Source organism: Canis lupus, chromosome 9 (assembly GCF_048164855.1).
Source record: "Canis lupus baileyi chromosome 9, mCanLup2.hap1, whole genome shotgun sequence".
Lineage (NCBI taxonomy): Eukaryota > Metazoa > Chordata > Mammalia > Carnivora > Canidae > Canis > Canis lupus.
Genome location: NC_132846.1, coordinates 26,641,555 through 26,655,185, shown reverse-complemented (window position 1 = coordinate 26,655,185; position 13,631 = coordinate 26,641,555). Strand labels below are relative to the sequence as shown.

Sequence of the window (13,631 nt, the reverse complement as noted above, 5' to 3'; positions counted from 1 at the left end):
TTAGGTTTGCTCATTTTGTTCCAAAAAGATCAGATGATGGAAAGCAATTCCATTTGTCAGTTTGCCAGCTATTAAAAGTAAACTAGGGCCCTATTCCTTATTTCCTAAAGCACACTCCTTATTTATATGTCTGAATTTGCACTTATTTGCAGCAAATGAAACTGATATATATTAGAGGGATTGAAAGTTTTCTTTAAATTATAATTAACATACAATGTCATATTAATTTCAAGTGCAGAACTTATTAATCTGACAAGAAGTCTCTACATTTCTCAATACTCACTATGAGAAATGTAGTTACTATCTGTCACCATGCAATGTTATTGCAATATTATTCACTATATTTTCTATGCTATGCTTTTCATCCCCATGACTTATTTTATAACTGGAAGTTTGTACCTCTTAATTCCCTTTATCTATTTTGCCCACCACCCACCCACCACCCTTCTGGCAACCATCAGTTTATTCTCCATATTTGAGTCTGTTTTTCATTCGTTTGTTCATTTGTTTTGTTGATTAGATTCCACATGAGTGAAAACATATAAAGTTTACTCAAAAAGTAAAGATAAAACTATCATATGATCCAGTAGTTCAACTACTGGGTTCCTACTCCAAGAAAATAAAAACACCAATTTGAAAAGATATATCCACCCCCCCCCCATGTTTATTGCAGCATTATTTACAACAATCAAGATATGTAAACTACCCAAGTGTCCATCAATGCAGAAGAATGGTGGTTTCATCTCTTGTAATTCTATCTACATCACATTTCTTTAACTATAACATTTTTATCTTAGGAAGTGCCATAAGATCTGGATACTCAATTATGATATTTCATAGGAAAGACTAAGGTTTTGGGAAATTGAATGTGGTTTAGCTACATTTTCTAATCTCTGGATAGCTTAGGCATGTTTTAGCCTTTCTATGCTACAGTTTCCTAATTTATAAAAAGTGAAAAATCCAAATGATTTGTTAAGTTCTTTACTTGTGTACGTTTTTCTAAAGTTTAAGGAAGTAGTTTGGCAGTAAGTGTAACATAATTTTTTGAATAGCATTTTGAACAAATTTATTATAGTTTAATAAGCAGTGGACTGGTTTTATGAGTATCTGTGATTACATAAAGAAAATTCTTCAAGCAAAACCATCTAGGGAAGCATACCTTAATTTACAATTGAAACCATAGGGAGAGACAATAAGATGTTAACAAATAATCTAAGAAATGGACTGCCTAGAAATACAGACTGGATTCCAGCTTTATCTCTGGAGTTGATTAGCAAAGATGAGAGATATTACCAAGGGAAAGCAAATCCTATTATGTTTCACTTTTTGAAATTATTTCATTCCACTTTTAAAAATTTATGTGTGAATTTCAGGATACCAGAGAACTCAAAATTAAAATGTGATATACATGGAAGTCATAATCTGAAGATATTTTAGGAGGATAATATCATGAACTTCTGTATCAAGTTTTTAGGAGGGAAATAGATTTCCCCCTGCTTTTGTTTCAGGGCAAAGTTTCCATTCCTAGGACACAGTATGATGAACTTTCTTCTTGAAGAAATTATATTTAAGTGAAGTCCTCATGTCTAAATCCCGAATTCTGGGTCTAAGAATATGTAGTCTCAAAGTGGTAAAGACTTTCATTTCAAATCTACTGCAAAGAGATGAGGCATTCTTACAACTTATGTACATAGTTGGGTCTTCTAGTGACAAGAAGTTAAGTTTGTTAGATCTGGGTATTAGAGTTGAAGTACCTCTGTGGGATGTGGTCACATAGTTATGTTATACTTTTTAAGGAAAGAAAATAATTTTCTACATGACAGAGGCATGAAGATTCCTTTGGGTCTAGAAAAAAGGAAGAAGTTTCTTCTTCTCATGGAGTTGTGGGAGATTGAAGTCTAAGAAATTGTTAACATGATATTAGAAACAAAAGGCTTACAAATCAAAGAAAGAGCAATGCTAATTTCCTGTGTTAACTTGATTGGGTCACCAGGCGCCCAGATACTTGGTTAAACAGTATTTTGGTTGGGTCTGTGAAAACTTTCCTGTGTGATATTAACATTTGGATCTATCAAATGAGTAAAGCAGATTCCCTTTTCACAGTGAACAGGTTTCACCCAATCCACTGCAGGCCAGAATAGATCACAAGGTGAAGAAAGAGAGAATGAGATCTTTTAGTCTAAAGGTCTTCAAACTGGGATATCAGTCTTGTCCTGCCTTCTGTCTAACATTAGAAGTTGGCTCTCCTGATTCTCAGGCCTTAGTTGGCAGATTTGGGGACTTCTCAACTTCCATAATCATGTAAGCCAAACCTTCATAATAAATCTCTTTACACACACACACACACACACACACACACACACACACATCTCCTATTGGTTCTGTTTCTCTGGAAAATCCTAATACAGAACCCCTTGCATAAGAATGCTACTTATGGACCTCAGGTGACAAAACTAGGAAAAGACCCATTGTCCTATATTTGTACAAAAGTTACCACCACCTTGGCATTCATTCTAGTGGTGGTCTTAGGTTTTAGGGAAATTGAGAGGCATTCTCCTTGGTGTTCAAGTAGGCATTCTAACAGGACACTGGAGGGAGCATTAGGAATCTGGTAACTCAAGGAGGCCTGATAAGGAGAAAGTAAGTGGAGTTGTTACTGAGATATAGATTCAGGGACTCAATAATAACTGGAAATCACTCAGAAGCCTACCCAAATCTATGCATTGTCTTAGCAATTTTTTGATCATTTAAATATAAATGGAACAGGTCTTAAGTGTACCATTTCAGACATAACCATTATAGACAATATTCTTGAACTTGGGTGACTAACTGCCTATTCCATTTGACCCAACACATGTATGGCCTCTGCTCTTTTTCTATCAATGATACAGTCATTCAAAATGCTCCCACATAGTGAAAAACAAGGAGAAAAATATCATTTTATTTATTTGGGGATAGAGGAAAATATTGAGAACATCATTTTTATCAAGATGTTTTCTTCCCCCACTACAAATGTTGCAAGTTAATCCAAAATGCTTCCTCATTGGAATAAAGCTATTAAAAATAACTACAACTGCATAACTATGCCACTGTTTTTAGATGCCTAATTACAGAACCTCTTCAGGGCGATGGAAATGTCAGCTCATTAGAACACAGTTTTTATTATTTGAAGCAGACTACAACCAATATAAAAGGTGCCACCTTGAAGTTAGCCATTTTGCATGACAGGATAGATTATTAAATTATTATTATTTCTAAGTCCTTAAATATACATTGAAACTAATTCTGAACAAGGTTTATTCCTTATGGGAACAATGTGAAGGATAAGAAGAGAAAGTAAATCTAAATTATGTCAAAGTGTTTAATAGGATGATTTCAAATTCATACATTAAGAAAAATTAATGTAAGCCTTCATTTTATAAAGACTGTCAGCTCTCTTTTATTCTGATCTATGTTTTGAAGCTTTGTTGGTGCTGGGTAGTATTTTAATTAGGCAGCTATTTTTTCTCACTGCAATTCTTTTAATATCTCGACTATTAGTGCTTAGTGAGGGTAAGTAGTAATGGACACATATACTCAGGAAATGAAATTCTCATATTCTTATCCATCTGGAATATACATGATGAGTACCTCTGAGTGATTCTATGAGGCTCCATGAGTAAGCCTGAAAGGTCAGGCAGGTAAGAGATGCTAATACTTATTTCATCCTGTCAGAGGCACTGAAGGAATTCTCCCAAATGCATGGTATTCAATACTGAGGCCAGCAAGAGCTTTACTATTTTTCTTACTGTAACTATGAATGTGTTATTCCAGTGAAGCATGCATGCTTCTATCTTTATATGTTCAAATAGTGTGACAAAAGAACTTTAGAATTTCCGTGGAAATCATTTGTTGTCAGGCAATCTGTTTCTAGTCCTCATCTTTCCAAAATAGCTGAGGAATCTTCAAAAATTCCCTTTCCATTCTGGATCTTGGTTTTCTTCAGTGGAAAATCAAGCTTGACTTACATAGTCTCTGAAAGTCTCTTTCAGTGTTGACATTCAATGACTTCATTTTAAGAATTCAGTCTCTCTCAACTGTCAAAAGAATTGCACTTTCCTTTTGTACTCATTACAGTGATTTGTACTGCTACCTTTCTCTTCCATTATTTATATTTGAAGAGCAGGAGTCTGCACTCCTCCTAATCAAAGGGGCTCTGCATCCTCAGTAGAAGAATAAGAGGATTTTACTTCTGTGGTGTTAGGATGAGAGAATAAATATCTATTTCTTCTGGACATCCATAATAGCTAGCAGAATTAGTGAATCACATCAGGATTCTATTTTGAAGTGACTCATGAGATATTCTAGAATATCAAATAGGATTTCTCCTGTTGCCCTAGAATTGATGCCATAGCCTAAAGCTGAGGACAAAATTACTATGTACCCCACAGTCGAAGGTGAAAATGCTATGAGCAGGTGAGATCAGACAATCTTCCTCAGGTTTAATTAAGAGGCTTAATAACTCAGCTCCTTGCTCCTGCATCCACCCTCAAGCTAACATAAGAAGACTGATAATATTATTAACCTCTTGAGTACAGGGTCTATGGATGAGAGATCTAAGGCCATGTGGCCCCCAAAAAATGATTTGTAAAGACTAAGCACATTTGCAAGCAGTGGCATCAACAACTGTGTTTTCCATCTTGCTGCTTGCTGATCTTTAGTACCTGCTGATACTGCAGATAAAAACAAAGGTGGAGAAATTGATCCTAAGAGCGTTTTGGGGCTTGGCATTATGGTTTTTATGACTTATTAATTCTCTAAAGAGGGAAAGAAAAGTATGATATTTGAACTAAAGAGGAGAGTCCATCTCTGATTTCTGAACAAGGAAGAATTATTGAGGCTGTCTATGCCACAGTGATAGAAGGGGAAGTGGCTGTGGTATGCCTGAGAAGAAAGTGCTGGGTCATTTACTTCTCGTCTGGGACCCAAGGTGGGAGCAAACAAAAACTTCAGCTGTGCCTATGACTTCACAACTAAGAGCAGTGGGCTTATCAGAGGGAAGAGTCTGTTGGCTGCTACAGAACTACATAAAGGCACGCTCAACTTGGTGGCATATATCAAGAGCATACGCATGTGAAGACGACCATATAAGCAGAGAACTAAAGATCAATAAAAGCTGACTAAATCAGAGTGAGGTTTTTATTGAAATGTCAGAAGACCTCGACTTGGCTTAGACCCTATCCTTGAAACTTGAGCTCCACACTGGAGTTCATGCATGAAAGAGAAAGAAGGAAGAAGTGTTCTAAAGCCATGCCAAACCCTTTTTTTTTTTTTAAGATTTTATTTATTTATTCATGGACACACACACACACACACACACACACACACACACACGTACAGAGGCAGAGACACAGGCAGAGGGAGAAGCAGGCTCCATGCAGGGAGCCCGACGTGGGACTCGATCCTGAGTCTCCAGGATCACACCTCAGGCTGCAGGTGGCGCTAAACCGCTGCGCCACGGGGGCTGCCCCCAAACCCTTTTTTTTTTTATTGCAGAGAGCCACACCAAGGGATGTAATCTGACTCGGGTAAGGGGGAAGATCAAACTCTGAACTGAGTTGAGAATAACTTTTAAAAATGAAAATAACCAAATCTTATATGTAAATCTTCATATGAAAATAACCAAATAACTATTTTTTATAGGTCATTCTATTTACACAAGGTGACAGAAATTCTGAAATGGAGCCAAGATATCTTGAAGCCTTCCCAGTATGACGGGAGGATTCATCAGAATATAGTTGGAGACAGTTATTTGAAAACAAACAAACAAACAAACAAACATATTTAGACCCTCAAGAGTTAAGACTCCTCCAAAATTCAAGAAAACAGCCAGCTTTTTCCTTAACTCAGCTGGGGGGTACATTTGGAATGGAACTCACTACTTTGACTTAAGCCACAGAACATACTTTCAGTTTCCCAATTTTTCACAGCTGTTCCAAAATTCTTTCTCTAAGTTGAAAGATTCAGAAAGAAGAGTATGAATGAGACACAGATCATTTACTGAGGCATGCATGGAAAAATTCCATTTTTTAAATCTTTAAAAATCCAGAAGCAAATAATTTCTTGTTTTAGCTTTCTAGATATCTACTTTTATTTCCAATTTTCTGGCAGCCAGAACAATGTACTTGGTTTGCGACCTATCTTGGAATATTAGATCTCCTATTTCAGGGAGCTCACCCATCGACTTATTATCAATTATACTTGAAGAATTTCAGAAGTGGATTCTGTTTTATTCTCTTGCTATTGTTACACAGTCTGACACTATGTACTTACAGCTCATGCTCACCATCACACTGAGACTCGCTGCTTACTGTTTTCAAAGAATATTCTTTGGCTGAATATAAAATAACTCACTGGTCTCTATGGGGGAATAGGATTCATTGACCACCGACTGCTTCCTTAATCAACACAGAATTTCACATACAGCATTTAAATCTGAATATTACAAGAGAAAAATATGAAGAAAATATCATCTTAAACATAAAAATCATAGTAGGAACTTTTAATTATTAACGAGAATTGGATACCCAGACAATGTGCAAAACTGAATCTGAGTGAGGCAAAAAAATTCTTCAAACTAGATCAGCTATATTAATAAACTTGTAATCATCAGATCTCAGTGGAGATATAACTGATATTGATCAATTATTTTAAGATGAAAACCTTCAATGCATTGCAGTTGTTAATATCTTGACTGAGTCAACTGAATTTTTCCATATCTCAAATGTCAAAAATTTAAATCTCAGCTCTGCTTCTTTCTGTGTGAGCTCAAACTTAGTCTCATTTTCTTCTAAATTATCTTCTAACTTTTTACTGCAGAATACAGCACATAGAAAATGCCCAATAAAATCAGTTGTAAATATTAATATGGTCATCATCAATAAGACAGGATTTTAAGGATATTGATATTCACAGGCACACAACCTGAACATATGTTTTTTTGATGTCATGCCTGCATAGATGGTTTGTGGCTTTGACCAACTTTTGGATAATATTAGAGGTATATGGTTACAAGTCTTTCTATTATTTTAAAGAGGAGGGATGAATTACATATATTTTGCACAAGCTCCTGATTCATTACAGTGTTTTCAGAGGAATTTTTTGGAAAATTCAGAGTGCTACATATAAAAAAATCATTTGGAACTGAACTATAAGACTATTGTTTGTGCTATAAATATTATAAGCACATATAGCAAAATAGTTGTTTTTTCGTATTTCTTAAGTTATAGCCTTGGCATCTATAGCCCTGGATTATTACCACTACCATTTTAAGTTCTATTTATATTAACTGAACAGATTATGAACCAGTTAGTTGGTTAAGAAATCATAAACCAGCGAAAGCAACCTCTGAAGGCAGTATGGCCCTGTTGTTAGGCTAGGGTCTACCTGGCTATAAAAATAGACCCAAAAACTCATTGGTTTAAAGGAAAGAACCATTTTTTTCTCTCTCATGTAATCATTAGGAAGTAACCATGCCAGCCCAGGTGGCAAATCCAATTCCCATCTCATACTCAGAAGGAGGAAGAAAGAACTAGAAGAAAGAACCAGAAAGAACCAGGAAAAAAGAACACATTCAGTTCTTTTGAGGGCAACTTCCACATTGGCACACATCACTTCACAGATATTCTAAAGACAAGAACTTACTCAGACACATATAGCCACACAATATCATCTTTAACTGGGCTGAATACTGTGTGCCTAATATTGAAGACAGAGATGGTCAAATGTGGACTTAAAACCTATGCCCAGATAAATGCCAAGCTATGATTATATTCACAAAGAACTGATTGAAAACAAATAAACTGGAAAGTTTTTTGAGTTTTCAAAAGAATTATATTGTTAATTATACCAGAAATGTAGCATATAAAATCCAGTGGTTCTGCCCCAAAATAATCTTAGGGCTCAAACCCACAGAAAGAAAGAGTGAAACATGAAAATAGGGCAAAGGAGCATAATGTATCTGATTCATATGTGATACCTGAAATAATACAAGATTTATTCAGATAGAAAGTTGAGGAATACAAAGGACAATAAACAAGAAAGGTCCTCCCTGAAAGCAGGACTTAGGTCTCAAGAAGGAACTAAATTCCAAGAAGGGCCTCATGGCTCTGCCCTGTATGTGATCAGCCAGTGACATCTGTTTCAAAGTCTTCTCTTTTCTAAAGGGCAAGATTTTGTTGTTTTATTTATTTTTTTGTTTTGCTTCTCTGCTTATGGCTATCCTGTTTCTTCTCCATTCTCATATTAAATATGAGGCACTTAAATAGTTAATGTATAAATTACTGGACCAGGAGGAGTCAATTGCAGACCTGAAGGAAAGAGAGGTGTACCTGACTCAGATTTGAGGATGGCATGGCCTCTCTACCAGCCCTAACTCCTTAACGCTGGAATATTATGTTGAAGGTAAGTGAATGTGTATCTTGCAAAGTTACTGTATCTTCAGGATCTCTCTTTTTTTTTTTTTTTTTTTTTTCAGGATCTCTTTATTATGGTAGCTTAGCCCAGGCTTCACTGATATAATTTCTATGTTTTAAACTGCAGGTCTACAAACCATGGCCTATTGGCCAAATCCAAACTGTCACCTATTTTTATTTAAAAAAAAATATGAGAACACAGCCATTACCATTCATTTGCACACTGTCGTGGCTGTTTTTGTGTTACACATGCAGAGTTGAGTAATTTTAACAGTCAATGCTGGCCTGTTAAATCTAATTTACTGGGCAGCCGGGTGGCTCAGCGGTTTAATGCTGCCTTCAGCCCAGGGTGTGATCCTAGAGGCCCAGGATTGAGTCCCACATCGGGCTCCTTGCATAGAGCCTACTTCTCCCTCTGCCTGTATCTCTGCCTCTGTGTGTGTGTGTGTGTGTGTGTGTGTGTGTGTGTTTATGTGTCTCATGAATAAATAAACTTTTAAAATCTTTTTTAAAAAAATAAATAAATCTAATTTACTATCTGATGTTTCACAGAAAAAGGTTACCAACTCTTGGTCTAACCTCCAAATAGTAAATTGATGAGAAGACTTTAAATAGAATGGCTACAGTCAGGAAGATCTGACTCCTTTTCAAAGGTTTTCTGGTGGAAAAGTAAGGAAACAGAGCAAGAGCAAGAAAGAGAGAGGATGGAACAGAGAAAAGGCTCTGTACTCTTATTGGAGTAAAATAATGTGTTTGATTAGTTTAACTAATATTTTTAATGTCCTCTCTCTGCTTCTTTATTGCTGCCAAGGTCCTAAATTTTGCATGTAGGCCTGGACCTTCTCTATTACATCAGGAAAGAAAATCATCTCAGAATCCCATGTCATGTATGAAGAGACTTCAGTATTTTCCAGGAGTGAACAACTCTGGCAAATCCTAACACTCGGGGGAAATTTTCCAGGTAAGTGGAGATAATTTCCCTTATTCTGGGAATACTACTACTACTTCTGCTTTTCTGTTTTTATAGTCCTTTTACTATTCAGTGAGACCTGGGAAAATTTTCTTCAATCATCCAGCAACCTCCCTAGAAACCATTGCTACATATGGATACATTCCTATTGTACCCTATGAAATATAGCCTCCTTTATGTCATTTTATCTAATCTTTTACTCATTCTGATATGGCCTTATTAAATGTAGTTGTGACCTTGAATCTACATAACCAATCTGACTCCTTTCATCATACATGACTTTTTTTCTATTTATTTTTATAATTATTTCAGTTATTTACCTATTACTTTAAGAAAATTCTGCCATCTGGCCTTCATGAAACCAAGTTAACAAGCACTATGTTAAATTTTATAAGATATTCACTTTGTCTTTTCAAATTACTGTCACATGCCTAATATAACTGAGGGGATAGTCAAGAGAGTAAACTTCTATAAGCATATTGAAAGCAGTGAAGTCTAACCCTCATTAGCACTTGGGAATGATTGCTTCTCTACATTACTAGAGGAATGCTGAGAGTTTGGTTGTCTTTGCAGGTTGGGTAATCTAATGACATACTAGAATTCTAAAGATAATGAGTACATTATCTTGAAATTCTTAGTATTTAATTCAATCACTGATAAAAACTTGATGCTCTATTGATTTTATTGATGTGGGGGGGTTGTTTTGTTTTGCTTTTTTTTTGTTTTTTGTTTTTTAAGCAAATAGTTCTACACTATTTATACTTTCTTCTGATCAAATGCTATTTCTTCAAGGCAAGCCACTGGAAGTTAATAATTGCTAAAAATTTCCATCATGGAGTATAAGAATATTAAGGTTAGTATTTCCATCATGGAGTATAAGAATATTAAGGTTAGTAAACATAAAGAAAATTCATGAGTGCTAACTGGATATGAAACAAGTTGCATTAAAACCAAATTTTGAATCTTTTTTGTTTTTTAATCAGGGAAAGGAAAGAAATTTTGGAAGTATTTTTCAAATATTTTTAGATTTGTTCTCTTTAATTCTGTACTAACACATCCTATTAAACACAAAATGGTTTAGAAAACACTTTGGACAATTTTTTTTTGCATGTAGCATATTAACAAAAATATTTTAGGCTTGACTCCTTAAAGCATAATGCGTTACATTTGTGTAAAAGTTTGAACCACTGTTGAAAACAGTATGGAGGGCAGCCCTTGTGGCTCAGCAGTTTAGCTCAGCCTTCCGCCCAGGGTGTGGTCCTGGGGACCCGAGAATGAGTCCCACGTCTGGCTCCCAACATGAAACCTGCTACTCCCTCTGCCTGTGTCTCTGCCTCTCTCTTTCTCTCTCTCTCTGTGTTTATTTAAATAAATAAAATCTTAAAAAAAAAAAGAAGACAGTATGGAGATTACCCGAAAAATTGAAAATAGAATTACCATATGATCTAGTAATTCTATACTGGGTAATTACCCAAAGAATATGAAACAATTTGAAGAGATACATGCACCCCTATTTTTATTGCAGAATTATATATAATAGCTAAGATATGGAAGCAGCTCAGGTATCCATTGAGAGATGAATGAATAAATAAGAGGTCATATATTCCATATATATATATATATATATATATATATATATACACACACACATATATATACATATATACATATGTATGCCATAAATGTAAAATATTGGAATGTGCAATATTACTCAGCCATAAAAAAGAATGAGATCTTGATGTTTACAACAACATGGATTGACCTAAAAAACAGACTAATTGACCTAAAAAAACCGACTCTTGAGTATGGAGAACAAACTGATGGTTACCAGAAGGGAAGTGCCTGGGAGCATGGGTGAAATAGGTGATGAGGATTAAGAGTACTCCTATCATCATGAGGACTAAGAAACTGTATAGAATTGTTGAATCACTATGTTGTCTATCTGAAACTAATATAACAGTGTATGTTAACCATACTGGATTAATTTTTTTAAAGACTGAAAAAAAGTTTAGAGTTTATATATTACTAATATATCTTTATCTCCCTCTGTGTCTCTCACGAATAAATAAATAAAATATTTAAAAATAGAATAAAATAAAATAAAATTTTTTCCAGGAAGATTTTAGGACTCTAATAGATAAAAATCAATGGTAAACCAAAGCTATACACCAAAACACCTAAAAAAATAGCCCCACTGACATTTTGAAACTTGTCTTTTGATACATTATAGGTATGAATTTTCTATATTTCCTATTAGATTGTATATTATATTATGCATTCTGCTTTTTAAATTTCCCTACATTATCAATATTTTATAATAATTAAAATAGATATGACATATTTCCTTTTACTTCAATATCAATTTGGCTATGTTTTATATTCTATAAAATGTTAGATGAATTAACCGATACACTTGCAGTATATATATTTGCTTTTTTTTTTCTTGTCAATTTCTTTCTTGTTTGTATGCTATTTTATATATTTTCTGATATAATACCAGAAGTGGAATTATGATTAATATTCAACATTGATAAGATTCTTTAGTTAGCATTTAAGAATGTAATGTCCTAGCAAAGAACTTGGACCTAATGCTAATTTTTCTGGTATGACTCCTTAAAATGTAATCACTATGGCTCTCCAGGAAAAAAACATTTTTGCAATTTTAATGAAGGACCTAATTTAATATTTTGGTTTCAAAGGGTAGCTTTGGAGACTTTCACTTGATCCTTACTACAATAGTGACTCTTATTTAAAATGTACAGGAAGTTCTTGCGAAAGTATCCCCAATAAAGTTAAGGTTAAATTATTGCTCCTTGCACTATTAACCATTAAAAGTCATAGCAGTATGTGGGCCTCTATGGGTTTTGAAAAGTATATAATGTATGTAGGAATATTCTTTCCATCAATTTGCCTGATGAGTTGGAAATTGACAATTTTGAGTGAGACTCCAATAAAGTTGGAAACTTATTCAGTTAGGCCAAGCTGTGGTGCAAGATCACATTCAATATTATAATTAATACCCATGTTTAATAAGGATTATTTGTGTAATCTCTAGAAAAACCCAATTAGAAAGTCACAATACAGAACTTCTAGGTTCTGGAAAAAGGACAAGATATCTTAGAGATGTAAAAGCTCACTATTTGAAAACCTCTTCCTGGCATACTACTGAGCAATAATTGAGATTGAAATTAAGTGGCGAAGTGACCTCAGCACTCATCATGAAATGGGTATTGTGCAATCCATCAAATCATCATTTTGGGCAGGAACATCAACAGTCCATTGTATGATGAAAATTGTGCTATCGGAATTGGACCCGGCCCAGAAAGTTACATGAACAATTGATTCAGAGATTTATTACATGCACTGCAGTGATCTCTCTTCCATAACTTAAACCTTATGGCCCCATGGAAAAAAACTCAGGCCTCATATACAGTAAAGAGATATGGCCTAATTAAAGATATACATGGTTATCTGGGTAGGATGCATGCCTGGTTGATCAGAATGTAGAGAAATAAAATTAAAAGGTCATAAGAAAAAGATTCTGGTGTAGAGGCATGTAGATGGACCTAGTAAAGAGGATCCAATTATCTGTCTGATAATATGGTGGATAGATAATGTATCCAGTGAATGCTTGCCAGTCTCTATGCCCAGCTATACTGTTACTTGCGAAATAAGACTCATGAATAAAGTGCCCATGTTTGTAGAGATGGAGACTCATGAATAAAGTGCCCAGGTTTGTTGAGATGGAGACTATATATGCAGCCAAGAGCGTTGGCTTTATCTCACAATTCTGTTCTAACTACTGCTGTATTGAGTATTTTATTAGCAGTGAGCCTTGCAGGAGAACAATGAACCATCTGAGGGCAAGTTAACTACGTTAGATCTCTTCCAATCTGGGGCAGCAATTTTCTTTGTTGGACATCTAGGTAGGGCACAAGCCTGGCAACCTATGCCTCACACCAAAAATAAATTCCCTTCCCTATTCCAAGTGTTTCTGCAATCACTACTATTCACAGGCTTAGAAAGTGACTGATAAAAACTTACAGGAAATCCCATATAATTCAGCTTCGATTAAAGGAGCCATTTTATAGGGAAGCATGTGCAATAATGGATACAGTTCTAAATAATCCACTCTTTCTATTACATATCAAAATACCAGGAAATATCAGGCAAAGACTGGCATTCAAATAAGACATCAACTTGAGAAT

The 13,631-nt window shown here is 35.0% G+C and overlaps 1 pseudogene; it reads left to right on the top strand.

Moving 5' to 3' along the window:
• The window catches only part of LOC140640668 (cysteine and glycine-rich protein 2-like), a 118,366-nt pseudogene that overhangs the window by 82,048 nt on the left and 22,687 nt on the right, over positions 1-13,631 (top strand).